This window comes from Mercurialis annua, linkage group LG3 (assembly GCF_937616625.2).
Source record: "Mercurialis annua linkage group LG3, ddMerAnnu1.2, whole genome shotgun sequence".
NCBI classification, from domain to species: domain Eukaryota; kingdom Viridiplantae; phylum Streptophyta; class Magnoliopsida; order Malpighiales; family Euphorbiaceae; genus Mercurialis; species Mercurialis annua.
In genome coordinates, this window is record NC_065572.1 from 12,003,019 (window position 1) to 12,018,987 (window position 15,969).

Below are 15,969 nucleotides of genomic sequence, written 5' to 3' on the forward strand. Positions count from 1 at the left end.
GGTTTACAGTTAAATACCAAAATCGCGTATAGACAAAATGTCGATATATAAAAATATTACCAGTCCTCGATCCAAATGAAACCCTAATCCTGATTACGTTATAGTGCTATCATATATATAATGCATATGCACAACTCTTGTTTAATACAGGATGAGCTGTATACCTATGTATCACAGCCATCTTGACTCTGTATTGGGTTGCTGGGCCGGAACTTAAATCACTGCCACCTCAGGACTACCCATTAGGTTTAAGCCGCTTTATAAGCATCTGGCTTAAAACCTAATCTCAATATGTATGCTTATAATATTTACCTCTCCTCTAGTTCATTAACACCGGTGATCACACAGTCCTATTGTTGCCCAATAGATAGCTCGTTTCAGTGGATCTTCCTTGGCTAAGTTTCATACTTAGTGCGATTTATGATTTAAAAACAATTGAATACTAATATTCAAAAGTAAACAAATGAACTCACAAACACCGCTAGGTCTGGAACTTAATCCTGTGGTTGTGGTCAGACTGCTGGCTAGCTGGTCGGACTAAACACACAAAGCAAACAGGATAAAACACATCAATATATGTTTCCTATAAAACTTCTAGGTCCTTAAACCCAGATCTAGGTCAAACATATAATCATATAAACACGTAACACTTATGGTCTGTTTTCTTTTAAAACCATATTATAAATTCTCGTTTTGAGAAAACGTTCTAACTTCACTCTAGAAGTTATTTTAGGTATCACAATACCTAAAGAAAACCATTTATAGTATAGACCTAATTGTCAAAACAATTCTCGGTCATATACTAAGTATTTAGCAAAAGCGATTGCTAAATCTTTAAAACCGTTTAAACATTGACTTTAACTCTTTTAAAGTCCATTATAAACGTTTAACTTTACTTTTAAAATCTCTTTTTTTAAAAGTCTTTAGGTTTAGTATATAAAACCTTTTCAATTTCTTCTAACACAAGTTATCGTTTTAAAACGTTTTCGAATCAACGAAACTACGTCAAGTTCTTAGGGCAAAAAGCCCAAAAACAAATCCCTATCCGTCAGCGTCTCGGCACGGTGCACGATCGTGCACCTTGGGTGCATGATCGTGCACCCCAGGGCAGTGCACGATCGTGCACAATTGGTGCACGTTCGTGCACCCCAGATGGTGCACGTTCGTGCACCTTGGGTGCACGTTCGTGCACCCTCTCATGGTGCACGTTCGTGCACCCTCTCATGGTGCACGTTCGTGCACCAAATGGTGCACGTTCGTGCACCCGAGTGCACAGCCCCGAGAAAGTTGATTTCTCGGGCTTTCCGACGTGCTTTAACTCCATTTTTCCGCCCCTAACACGTATACACATCCCAATCTATCCATATTCACGTTCGAAACGTAAAACTAATACGTTTACGTTTGATTCGATACGGTAACCGTTTATAAACGAATATATATTCGAAATATATCGATATATATCAAAATAAACATTTAATACGGGTATACTACCTCGATTACTTGAGTAATCGTTGAAGAAATGGAGTTAAAATCGAGAAACGAGCGAAACGAATCGGAACCGCCCAAAACCCTAGCTCACGTCCTCTGCAGAGAGCTTAGCAGCTCAACATTTCATTAAGAAATGTGAAAATGAGTAATCTGTACTCATTTTGTACATGGGCCAACATATATATACTAATTGGTCAAAGTGCCATTTTAGTACTAGCTCAATCATGCACTTTAAACCAACTTCTAAACTAGTCGTTCGTAGCCAAAACGAAAACGACTTCCAAATTTCGTGAAGATTTTACCAAAAATCTAATAAAATATAGAAAGAATAAAAATATTATTTTTATTCCCATCCGACTTATATTTTATTCTTAATAAATCATTTTCGATTTATTAAGTCCGCATTGACTGCGCTTGATAAAATTTCTGCTTCCAAATTTTATCAAATTTTCACGATAACCTTTTTAAAATATTTCGCGAATATTGGCACCAAAAATATTCGCTAGGGACTTATGAATTATTCTGCACCCAATTCATAAATCCATATTCTCTCCGTTAACTATATAACTAATCAAATTTAAATTCTAAAAATTTAAATTTGCAATCCTATAGCCATATTAAAAATTTAGGGACACTTGTAAATTAAATTTATCTTAAAATTTAATTTACCTACTCCCGTCTAATAAAATATTAGACACGTGGCTATATTTTAAATCCTTAAATTTCCGGGTTATTACATTCTCTCCCCCTTATATAAATTCGTCCTCGAATTTACATATACTTACTCTTCACTTATAATCCAAACTTTACTCATACTTAATCTTACTTCATGTTTCAGAAAGTATAGCACCATCTTGACTGGCATTCTCAATCATATCTCTCTTACTCGCTGTTGTTCTTATCATCTGTTTGAACTTCCGTTCCGCAACAGATTATCCACTTTTATACTTCTCTTGATCCTATTACTCGTATGGAGTATCTTTTACTCCTTAGCTTAGCGTTTTACTACGCATTCCAAGAACTAATCTCTAGTCTCTTTCTTGCTAAGCGATCTAAATAGGTTGGTATAAGTTAATACCATTTAACTTACTCCAGGGTTATCATAAAACTAGGTTACCTTTGCTAGCTTCTAATAACTCCTCTTTTAGTATACCATCTTTGTCATACATATTTATTTACTTTATTATTTTTCTTTCTTTAACTTTTCTTTTCAATCTTAATTGTTTGTTTATGGCTCATCTTATTATTGAGATGACTTTTAGTATGTTTTTTGATTACTGTTTTATAAACTAACTACTCATCTTTTACTTTCCTTACATTTCTATACCTTGTATAGAATGTCCTTTTTATTTACTCCTCAATCTATAGTAACTTCCTGTTACAGATTGGGTAGCTGATCTTCTCTCTTGCAGGAATGTGGTTGAATAGGTGTGAGTGTGGTTATTATCTAACTACCTCACTATGAAACACCTTCTAACGTCCTTTACAATCACCGCAAAACTATATTTCCATTACTAGTTTTCGGGATATCCAATGTTAATTGGACTTCTTAACTTCTTCTCCATATACATATCTTCCTTGTTCACAGCTAACATTTTTCATAACTGTACTATAGCTGTTACTATCATGTTTAATTAACTGACTATCAACTTTAGCTCCACTTTCAAACCGTTTTCACATTAAAACAAAAGGTTTATTAAATATTTTTCCACTTTTAGTCGGCCATGCATTATGCATTTCTAGCTCGACACTTAAAATACATGTACGTTACATGTATATTCCGTTACCAGTCAGCCTCGACTTCACAGTCATATGGCCCGGTTCTCGGAATTTATCTTCTGAAATTACTGTCTCAATACAGTTTTCAAATTCATTTTGTATACATATATGGAGCTTATGTTGACAATTCCAAGCTAACTAAAGTTTACACTTATTATCGTGATCACTTGCGCTTTTGGCTCACTGCCAAAATTCACACAAGTTTCACAGCATCACCTCCATCTTCAAGCATCATATACCTCTTCATTCGTCGATCGCAACGGTTAAAACTTAGATAACCGTCCTGGGATTATCATATCCCAAAATCAAACCGATCTAACGGTTCGATCACTAGTTACTGAGGTTTTACTACACTTTATCAGTTTTCAGATAACATCTGAAACTTACTCCTTGAGTTCTTTATTCTCATCTCTTTCTTACTTTGGTAACATTTCCATTTATGTTAATCCAAGGTTTATTATACTGTTTAAGTATATTGTTTATTCATTAAATAATTAATAATCATTTATTAATGAATACCTTATTTGACATGACTTCTCAAAGTCTGCCAGTCGTTAGCATAATCAACGACTCTCTTTATTCAGATCAGAACTAGTAGTGTAACTACTTGGTTCTGAAAATTATTTTCCTTTTCATCATCTTTCTTTTAGTTGTTTATTGGTTAAGTGCTGAGGTTTACTCCTCTCAGACTTATGAGTTTTGGTTTATCTAACCACTCGTTTGGATTTAAGAGATATGTCCATTACTGACATCTGCTCTGTCTGTAAGACCAATCTCAAATCCATTTTAATTAAACACATGCGTATGACTTTGTTCACCGACAGTTACTTGAAGTCAAACTAACCGAGTTGTGTTTAATTATATCCTACTCTCTCTTATCTTAATCGCAATTATCTTCTATTATCTATTCTCGAACTTTTATTTATCATAAAAGTCCATCACTAGACTTACCTCTTAGTCTATCTCAGAGTAAGAATGTAAATTCTCACTTCCTACTCTTCTCAATCCTTAGTAACTTCTGATGTTTCGGAATGAAACATTAGAATCCAGATCTTTATTGTTTATTATGAACAATAAAAATCATAACATCTTATCTTCGCTATCTTGTATCCTATCTTGACATTATTACAGAGTTTTCGTTTGAGTATGCTTACATTTTAAAACAAATACAGTTTGTTTTGTAAACAAATTGTTTCTCAACAATTTATTTCACAAAATTTTGTTTTATAAACGAATGGTTTCTCAAACCAATCGTTTCAAACATATGTGCATATACACATATTCACCCACATATATAAATATATGTGTGTACCAGCTGGATTTTTCTTTTAAATTTATCTCTTCAAAACTGTGAATCTAACAATTTACATTTTTAAAACTTTTGTACAATTGTGGCTCAGGGTGATGACATCTCTCATCCCCAAAGAGTTGCTATACAATCCACTTTCTCTTTGATATACTAATATACATGATGCATGTCCTAACAAAATCATTTTGTATAGGTATATGGAATTCAAGTATTCCTTTTTCTATAGTGATTGTTGCAATGTGCATTCATGATGCATCTGAGCACAATAATACATTTTTTTAAAACAAAACTGCAATACTCACTTTGTAAGCTTCTTTCAAATTACTTCTCCATAATATTTCAAGTTTCTTAATCCTAATAATTTATCCTCACATTAGGATTATTATTGCTTCACATCATTTGGTTAATTATCAATAGTTATTGATTTCTATTTTTAAGGATGCACGTTTTTAACATCCCTAACTTGTCAATTCTCATTTCTCATTTATCTTTTAATGTTTACTTGTATGTGTATTTCTTTTTGTTTAAGAATATAATTTATATCTGTAGTTTATGTTTTCTAATTCTAACGCGAATATTGAAAACACATAAACAGACTAACTTAAACATTAAACACATAACTAAACATTACCTGACGATGATCGCGAAGACGGAAACGCCTCACGAATCATCGGGCCTTTACCTCGCCCTCCGCGGAATTTCAGTTTTCCCTTATCCTTTCCCCCTCGCGGAACAAAGTAGGGGTTGTAGTGCCTCGCGGGTCCAGAGTTTCCTGTCCTAGGAAATGTAGCAGTAGGTTCTTCAGGTTTGGTGTAATAGTACGGCTGGAGGGGTATGTCATTCCTCCTCAACTTACTTTCTATCTGCTTTGCACGCCCAGCCAGATATGCTACAGAATCTGACTTTACTGTCATGAGTTCCTCGAACTCAGGCCCCAAACCTTTGACATACCTACTTGCAACTTCCTCACCATCACGAACTAACTCAGGTACTTCTTCGCATAAACGCATAAACTCAACAGTATATGCCTCCACATTCAAATCTTCCCTAGTATACTTATCCATATAATCCCTCAACCTATCCAAACTTTGGTTTTCTTGCACCTCCCACTCGCTCACGTATTCCCACGAATGATTCGGCGAGTGTCTTATTTGCTGTTGAACCCTCCTTAGATGGTCCACCTCAGCTAAGAACTCTTTTACCTTAAATCCCAAATAAGCCGATGTAGCAGTCGATTCAGACACAGAGCTATGGCTATTTCCAGTACTGTTTATGTCTTCATTCAACATTCTCTCTAATTCCTCTACTCCAATAGCATCCTCCCATATGTCCATGTCACATGCTGATGTTGAGTCAACAGCCTCTATGGGAACAGATGTATCAGGTATAACAGGCAAACCTGGTACACTATGTGGATCAGACCCCACATGCGTATGAGCTCTACTAGGCCCAGACATACTGAAACACATGAAATTTTCAGCATAAGTACCGTATGTAATAGTTATAGAAAAAATCACATTTTCATATAACAGGTATCAACTATTAAACTTATATAAGCAAAACATATAACAATCACACACAATTCAGAGAAAATCTAACTATTTTCTCGAACAAAAATTCAGAGGAAATCTTCGCTTTGTCCTGTGTTCTAACAGAACCATTCTCCTCGAGTACTGGTCATCTGTTCAGACCATTCCGCTTCATGATTATAACATGTTTCCAACTTAGGAACATCTCACATGTTCCTTCAGTTGTAACGTGTCTCGAACACAAGAACAACTCATGTGTTCCTGATCAAAACATCAATACATACTACACACATGTATAGTTGCTATCTATAGCTGATTGTATTCAATAACTGACAACTGATCAAGACATGACTCGAATCCTATGTTGCTGCAATAGTTCACTAGGAACTCTTATGACTTTTAGTACTTCTACTTAACAAATATCAGCAACAATACTTCAGACATTCAAGTCCTAAAACATTGCTCTGATACCACCTTTGTCACGACCCGATTTCTACCTCGAAACTCGAGCCGAGACCGGCGCTAGGGAATGGGAATGGTTGTTCCGAAACCCGTAGCAAGCCTAAAACCTCTATAAATTTTTCGCCTCTTAAATATAAATATATATCGTACATCGCGTACGACCCGTTTTCAGAAAACACCGTTAAAACATTTTTCCGTTTAACGTGGAAAACACATTCTGAAAATATTCATATAGGCGATATCGCGTTTTCAGAAATGCTGGTTGAATAACCCTAGTTATTCTGACCCACGCGCATTTCTGAAAACCGGTGCGGTGGTACAGGGACTTAGCTCACGTGCCTTGCCTCGCAGGCAGCCCTGTTTCAAACCGCGCACCCGAACAATATGTTTAATAAAATATATCGAACACTTTCCTTTTCAAAGCGTTGTATCAAACATATTTAAAAACATGCACAGCAGGCACACAAACGTAAGGCCAGCTAAAACTACACACAGTGTCTTTGCAGACCAAAGACACGAAGCTTGGCCACCCGTAGGGGACACCATAAAACACCATATGCCTATTGAGTAGCCACTTATTAGAGCTAGACAAAGTCAGGTTCCTATCAGAGTATATAGACAGAGGAACCATGACGTGGCTACAGGCATATCGAACCTATATACACTATTGCAGCATCTAAGAGTTTAAAGTGTTATTTACATAACAACAGAATAAGCTTCCCTGATGGAAAAGGATGGAAGCTCGACCAGACCCGGTAGCTAGGTACCTGAAAATGATAAACAACAACGGAGTCAGAAATATAAATATTTCTGAGTGAGTAGATAGGTTTACAGTTAAATACCAAAATCGCGTATAGACAAAATGTCGATATATAAAAATATTACCAGTCCTCGATCCAAATGAAACCCTAATCCTGATTACGTTATAGTGCTATCATATATATAATGCATATGCACAACTCTTGTTTAATACAGGATGAGCTGTATACCTATGTATCACAGCCATCTTGACTCTGTATTGGGTTGCTGGGCCGGAACTTAAATCATTGCCACCTCAGGACTACCCATTAGGTTTAAGCCGCTTTATAAGCATCTGGCTTAAAACCTAATCTCAATATGTATGCTTATAATATTTACCTCTCCTCTAGTTCATTAACACCGGTGATCACACAGTCCTATTGTTGCCCAATAGATAGCTCGTTTCAGTGGATCTTCCTTGGCTAAGTTTCATACTTAGTGCGATTTATGATTTAAAAACAATTGAATACTAATATTCAAAAGTAAACAAATGAACTCACAAACACCGCTAGGTCTGGAACTTAATCCTGTGGTTGTGGTCAGACTGCTGGCTAGCTGGTCGGACTAAACACACAAAGCAAACAGGATAAAACACATCAATATATGTTTCCTATAAAACTTCTAGGTCCTTAAACCCAGATCTAGGTCAAACATATAATCATATAAACACGTAACACTTATGGTCTGTTTTCTTTTAAAACCATATTATAAATTCTCGTTTTGAGAAAACGTTCTAACTTCACTCTAGAAGTTATTTTAGGTATCACAATACCTAAAGAAAACCATTTATAGTATAGACCTAATTGTCAAAACAATTCTCGGTCATATACTAAGTATTTAGCAAAAGCGATTGCTAAATCTTTAAAACCGTTTAAACATTGACTTTAACTCTTTTAAAGTCCATTATAAACGTTTAACTTTACTTTTAAAATCTCTTTTTTTAAAAGTCTTTAGGTTTAGTATATAAAACCTTTTCAATTTCTTCTAACACAAGTTATCGTTTTAAAACGTTTTCGAATCAACGAAACTACGTCAAGTTCTTAGGGCAAAAAGCCCAAAAACAAATCCCTATCCGTCAGCGTCTCGGCACGGTGCACGATCGTGCACCTTGGGTGCATGATCGTGCACCCCAGGGCAGTGCACGATCGTGCACAATTGGTGCACGTTCGTGCACCCCAGATGGTGCACGTTCGTGCACCAAATGGTGCACGTTCGTGCACCCGAGTGCACAGCCCCGAGAAAGTTGATTTCTCGGGCTTTCCGACGTGCTTTAACTCCATTTTTCCGCCCCTAACACGTATACACATCCCAATCTATCCATATTCACGTTCGAAACGTAAAACTAATACGTTTACGTTTGATTCGATACGGTAACCGTTTATAAACGAATATATATTCGAAATATATCGATATATATCAAAATAAACATTTAATACGGGTATACTACCTCGATTACTTGAGTAATCGTTGAAGAAATGGAGTTAAAATCGAGAAACGAGCGAAACGAATCGGAACCGCCCAAAACCCTAGCTCACGTCCTCTGCAGAGAGCTTAGCAGCTCAACATTTCATTAAGAAATGTGAAAATGAGTAATCTGTACTCATTTTGTACATGGGCCAACATATATATACTAATTGGTCAAAGTGCCATTTTAGTACTAGCTCAATCATGCACTTTAAACCAACTTCTAAACTAGTCGTTCGTAGCCAAAACGAAAACGACTTCCAAATTTCGTGAAGATTTTACCAAAAATCTAATAAAATATAGAAAGAATAAAAATATTATTTTTATTCCCATCCGACTTATATTTTATTCTTAATAAATCATTTTCGATTTATTAAGTCCGCATTGACTGCGCTTGATAAAATTTCTGCTTCCAAATTTTATCAAATTTTCACGATAACCTTTTTAAAATATTTCGCGAATATTGGCACCAAAAATATTCGCTAGGGACTTATGAATTATTCTGCACCCAATTCATAAATCCATATTCTCTCCGTTAACTATATAACTAATCAAATTTAAATTCTAAAAATTTAAATTTGCAATCCTATAGCCATATTAAAAATTTAGGGACACTTGTAAATTAAATTTATCTTAAAATTTAATTTACCTACTCCCGTCTAATAAAATATTAGACACGTGGCTATATTTTAAATCCTTAAATTTCCGGGTTATTACATCAACCCAGGTGGCGGAGGTTCCCAATCCGGAGCAGCAGCAAGTCGGAGCTTCCTAGACTGTCGGTCAGAAGCAGACCTGATGTCTGTATTGAGGAAGTCATGTCTGAAGAGAAGACCTGGTGGCAGCCTGCTATTCCCAAACACAAGATTGTTCCGGTCAGTCCAGATAATCCAAAGGGTAACCACAAATAGTCGAATTTCCTCTTCTTTAAACCTTCTAAAAAACTGGGCCAACCATTCAGTCATATTATTACATTGGAAACTTGCGACACGGAGGTTTAAAGGAGATAGCATCCATAAGCCGCGGACAACCTCGCAATCTTTTAAAGCGTGCATTTAAGATTCCTCAATCTCACCACATCTCGGACAGAGATTAGAAAACTCAGGGACCCGACGAGCAAGATTGGCATTGCATGGGAGAGATTCATGTAGAATTCTCCATAAGAAGTGTCGTACCTTTGGTTGGACTGAAATCGCCAGATTCTCTTCCAAATACCATCAACAACCGAAGTAGCTGACGATGAAGCATCCATTCTTCTTAAAACCTTGCAAGCTTGATGGTAGCCCGACTTGACTGAGTAGAAACCGTTTCTATTCAGAGTCCAGAATATCTTGTCAGGCGGTAAGTTTCTACTTATGGGTATCTTCAGCACATTAGATACATCTGAATCGGAGAAGCAGTGCCGAAGCTTCGCTACATCCCACTCGCCCTGTGGTGTCAGGAAAAAACTCACTTTGCACCCCTCCTGAAGATTAGAAAAACCCGTAGGTTTCATGTAATTGGATGAAATAATCCAACTATCGCTAATAGCATTAATGGTCGCGCCATTACCTATCCTCCAAGCGACTCCGGAATCTAAAATAGTCTTCCCCTTCATAAAGCTTTGCCAAAGAAAGCTCGATCCTCTCCGAGGCCCAGCCTGCAAGAAATCGAGATTTGGATAATACTTCGCTTTAAGCACCCTTGCAACTAAAGAATGGGGATTCTGAACTAGTTTCCAGGCCTGTTTTGCTAACATGGCGAGGTTAAACGCATGGAGATTCCTGAAACCTAAACCACCCTCGCTTTTAGGTTTACAAATAGAGCTCCAACTAACCCACGCAATCTTCTTCTTATCATCCGTCCCGCTCCACCAAAATTTTGAAATTATGCTCTTCATCTCGTTGCAGAAAGTGACCGGGAGAGCGAAACAACTCATGATATACGTAGGTATCGATTGAGCTATCGACTTGATTAGAACTTCCCGACCTGCTTTAGACAGAAACTTCTCCTTCCACCCGAGAACTCGTCTGTGAAGCCGCTCCTTTAAAAATGCGAATATGGGTTTTTTTGAACGACCAACTAACGTAGGCATACCGAGATATTTCCTAAAGAACCCGACCTCTCGATACCCCAATAACTCGGCTATGGCTGTTCTAGTAGACGGGTTTACACCTTTACTAAAAAATACCTCAGACTTATCGGTATTGACGATTTGGCCAGAAGCTTGCTCATACGCAGTAATGATCCCTTTTAGAGAGATTCCCTCCTGAACTGTGGCCTTGATAAAGAGAACGCTATCATCGGCAAACAACAAATGACTAATGCGGGGACCTCCCCTGCAAATCCTTCCACCCGAAATGTCACCATCACGAATACCTCTTCGAATGAGAGCTGAGAATCCCTCCGAGCAGAGAAGAAACAAATATGGAGACAATGGATCACCTTGCCGCAGGCCTCTCTCAGGATGGATAAAACCAAATGGGGTACCATTTAAAAGGAAAGTGAATGAAACCGATGAAATGCAGGCCATTATGAGACCGATGAAGTGAGTAGGAAAACCCATCCTTGCCATAACCTTCTCTATAAAGCTCCACTCCACCCTGTCATACGCCTTACTCATATCAAGCTTGAGAGCAACCGATCCGCTCTTTCCTTGGGACCGCTTAGCCATAGAATGAAATAACTCAAAAGCTATTATGGCATTATCCGTTATCAGTCTACCCGGGACGAAGGCGCTTTGTGATTCATCAATCAAATCCGAGAGCACACCTTTAAGTCTATTGGCAAGGACTTTCGCAATTAGCTTGTAAATCACGTTGCAGAGGCTTATCGGCCGCAAGTCTTTCAACGTTTCAGGAGCAGCTATCTTCGGTATCAGAGTTAAAAAGGTGTGATTAACCCGACTAGGCATGTTCCCAGAAGATAGAAAATCAAGAACGCATGCGACAACATCCCTGCCTACTATATGCCAATAGGAATTATAAAAAAGGACAGGCATACCATCAGGTCCTGGTGCCTTGAGAGATCCCATTTGCTTTAAGGCAGCAATAATCTCCTCTTCGCAGAACGGTCGTTGAATATCATATACTTGCACGACATTCAGCGCAGAATCAATACAGTCAATGACATTCTCCTGATTCGAAGGAGATGACGAAGAAAATAACTGACGATAGTACCTCTCCACCACTGAACCGATCTCTTTGCCGTGAACCCAGACCCCATTCTCGTCTCTAATACGGTGCAACATATTGTTCTTCTTCCTGTTAGATGCTTTGTGGTGAAAAAACTTGGTGTTGCGGTCCCCTTCCCTCAACCAATCTGCCCGCGATCTTTGTTTCCACATAATTTCCTCCTTGGCAAGAATGTCATCCAACTCAGCCGAAACATCCGCTACTCGCTCATTAACCAGCTCTGGATCGTTATGATTCTGAAGGCGAAGGAGCTCGTCAAGCTTCTGTTTCTTGCTTTTGTTAACTGAACCAAAATTAGTGTAGGCCCAATCTTTCAGTCTAGCACCACAAGCCTCAATCTTTGCCATAAACTCTGAAGCACCTACATAATTCCCATCCCAAGCTGTTAAGACCGCCTCATCAAAGTGATCATGTGATAACCACATTTGCTCGAAACGGAAGATTTTCGCTCTCTGACTACCAAATTGCGGGACACCAGAAATCTTTGTATCAAGAAGGATCGGACAGTGGTCCGACTTATATCGAGTGAGGTGAGACACTCGCCAATCAGGGTGAAGATCTTGCCAAGTGTTATTAGCTAGGAATCTATCTAGCCGAATCTGGATGAGATTGGTGCTTCTCCTCCTATTTGACCACGTGTAAGTACCCCCGGTATGCCCCAAATCATTCATCCCACAATTTTCCATAGCTTCTTTGAACATATCCAACTCGCGTTGATCACTTTCCCTCCCGCCAGATTTCTCGCTATGCAGTAAATGGAGATTGAAATCTCCAAACATGATTTGGGCCTGCGAACCGTCACACCTACAGTCCTGGATGAGTTCACACGTCCGAAACTTAAACTGGGATTCAGGCCAGCCATATATTCCTACGCCCCTCCAAGGACCAATGCCCAGCACATCATTCACCAAGAATTCGACATGGTTGTTAGAGGAAGTAACAACATTAACATCAATGGTTTTCCTCCAAAAAAGAGCTAAACCACCTCGCCTGCTATCCGAATCAATAATAAAAAAGTTAAAAGCATCAAAAAAACGAATTAAACTACTAAATTCATTGCGAACTAACTTAGTTTCTATCAAAAAGAAAATGTCTAGGGAATTATTCTTGATGAATAATTTGAGAGCCCGTACCGTCCAAGGATTCCCCAATCCTTGGAGGTTCCAACTAAAGAGTTTCATTGCATCCGGCGGGAATGATCAACAGTCTCTGCCGATATCTCAAAATTTTCAAACTGATTCGTCAACCCATCTCGTACTTTCTTTGAGAAAAGATCTTCTGAATCCCCTTCATTAAACTCACTACGCACTCTTTTCATCGTGAACTTCTTACTAGATTCACCAACTTCAGCCTTACCACTTTTCTTGCCTGCTTTACTTCGGGTCCAGGATCCCTCGATGCTTGATTTCTTTCCCGTCTTTGCTTGGTTGTGGGACCCCATATGAAAAACATCTGAACTGACAACGCCCTCCAGTTGAACCTGTTGAACACTGACGTCAACCAAGCCCTCCACCAGATCAATCTTCTGTCCAATCTGGCCTGCAGAATTGTTGTCCCTGGTCTTTCCTCGAGACCCTTCTGAGCTAGCTTTCTGTGTCTTCTCCTGGCTCCCGTTACCAGGGATTAAGACCTGATCGAGATTCAGTTCTCGTCGAACTCCAGTTGAATTAACTCCACTTCTTGTTGGGGAAGCAGCTGCCTGCTGAATATCCGACCTGGTATGTCTACCGGAAGGACCTATTTTAGCCCCCATCATACTGCGCTTTCGTGGAGTAGCTCGTAACCCTGGCCCATACGGCCACTCAGACACCTCAGTCTCCTCTGGTTTCGTTTCACAATCAGCCACAAGATGATCCAACATGCCACACCAATAACAAAAATTCTGAATACGCTCATATTTAAATGGTATCCAGCATTGTTCACCAAGCGGGTTGATGACTTTGGTGCCCCGGATCATAGGTTTGGAAACATCCATATTAACCCTAACTCTACCATACCGATTGCACTCTCCGCTTTCACAATCAACCTCAAGAATCTGCCCTAGTTTCCCACCTATCTTACTATTGCAACTTTACCCCTACAATTCATAGGGAGGTTATATATTCGAACCCAAACTGGGCAATAGTTTAGAATCATGTTGTTTGGTTGCATATTCCCCGTCATCGGTTCAAGGATAATCAACTGCTTATCAAAATTCCACGGCCCCTCATTGAGAATTCTAGTCTTATCGTTTTTACTTGCAAATTCACAGACGAATAGCTCGTCTCCTATATCCCTTACAATACAACCTTTAGCCAATCTCCATGCACTAGCCAAGGCATTCCTCATATGGTTAAGGTTATACGGTTTTTGTGTCAAAACCCTGCCCACCAAACTGGTTTCAGCCTTCACATCTGCGTTATCATCCACCACATCCTCTAAGGTTATGGTTTCGAGCTCGTCCTCTGTCAGACGCAGTTGAGAACACGCTGCTACCAACCCTTCCTCCATCAGAACTAAGCCAATACCTCAGGACACTACCACACACGTAGAGAAGAGAAACGTACGAAGAGAACGACGTAAAATAATCGAAGAACGATAGAAAACCTTCAGGTAGAAGGGGAAAAACCCTAACCCTAGATAGTCTAGGGGAGAGAGAAGGCTCCACGATTTTCGGGAGAGAAATTGATCAGAATAACTTTTTAGTAAACTTGAATTGTGGATATAAAATATAAATTATTTTCGAATATACCGTTTGTAACCTGTTAGTATACAGCTGTGTAATAAAAACCGTATTTCTGAAATTACAAAAAATATTTTTGAGAATAATAAAAGTTATTTTTTCAAAAAAAAAATACAAATTGTATTTTTTAAAAACAAACTTTGAAATAATATTTTTAAGAATATTTTACCATGTTTTAGTATTTATCAAAAAAACCCTCTTTTTTTTAATGCTTAATTGCATAAAAAATCACTAACTTTCGCGTGTTTTTGATATTTAACATAATTTTTTTTCTTGGCATAAAAAATCACCAACTTACATTTTTTGACATATTTGTCCACGTGATGTGAAACGGCGCCATTTTAAATGTAAAATGGCGCCGTTTTGTGCTAAAACGACGTCGTTTTGTGCTTAATTTTTCAAAGGAAACGGTATGTGGATAAATATACTAAAAAATGAAAGTTGATGATTTTTTATATAAAAAAAAAACAATTATGTTAAATACCAAAAACACGCGAAAGTTGGTGATTTTTTTATGCAATTAAGCCTTTTATTTAAGGCATTCGGCCTATATAATATAATACAAAATTACAAACTCCTTAAATATTGGTGTGGCATTTTTCAAGTGCATACTTAGGCTAGGACCCGTACCCACATTCTAACACCCCAAATCCAATCCCTCCGTGCGAATTAAAATAGAAGCCCAAAGTTGCTAAGTAGCACATGATTTATAAATACAGGAAAAAGGGTCATTTATACCTCTAACTTTTGACTCGAGAATCAAGTAAGCCCTCACCATTTAAAAAAATTCAAATATGCTCTTAACGTTTTAAAAATTGAACAACTAGGCCTCCCGATTTTGACAATCATGCCCCCAACGTCTCACTTATAAGTCAAATCAATGCCTGGTTGTTCATTTTTTTTTAAAACATTAAGGGCATATTTGAACCTTTCAGGACAGTAGGGGCTCACTTGATCCTGTAAACAAATTTTAAGGGCATCAATGACCCTTTTCCCATAAATATAAAGTCTAAAACAAATAGGACTTTTTATAAAGGGGAAGAGAAAATTACACCATTTATTAGAAAAATAAAAATAGGCATTGATTTTTTTCATTTATAAAAATAGCAAGTTGATTTAAAAATATTTCCAAAAAAATCTAAACAAATAAAAAAATAATTACAAAAATACGATAATATATATTATTGGTATAATTTTAATATATTAAATTCATGTGCATATTGTATACAAAATTAAAAATATACT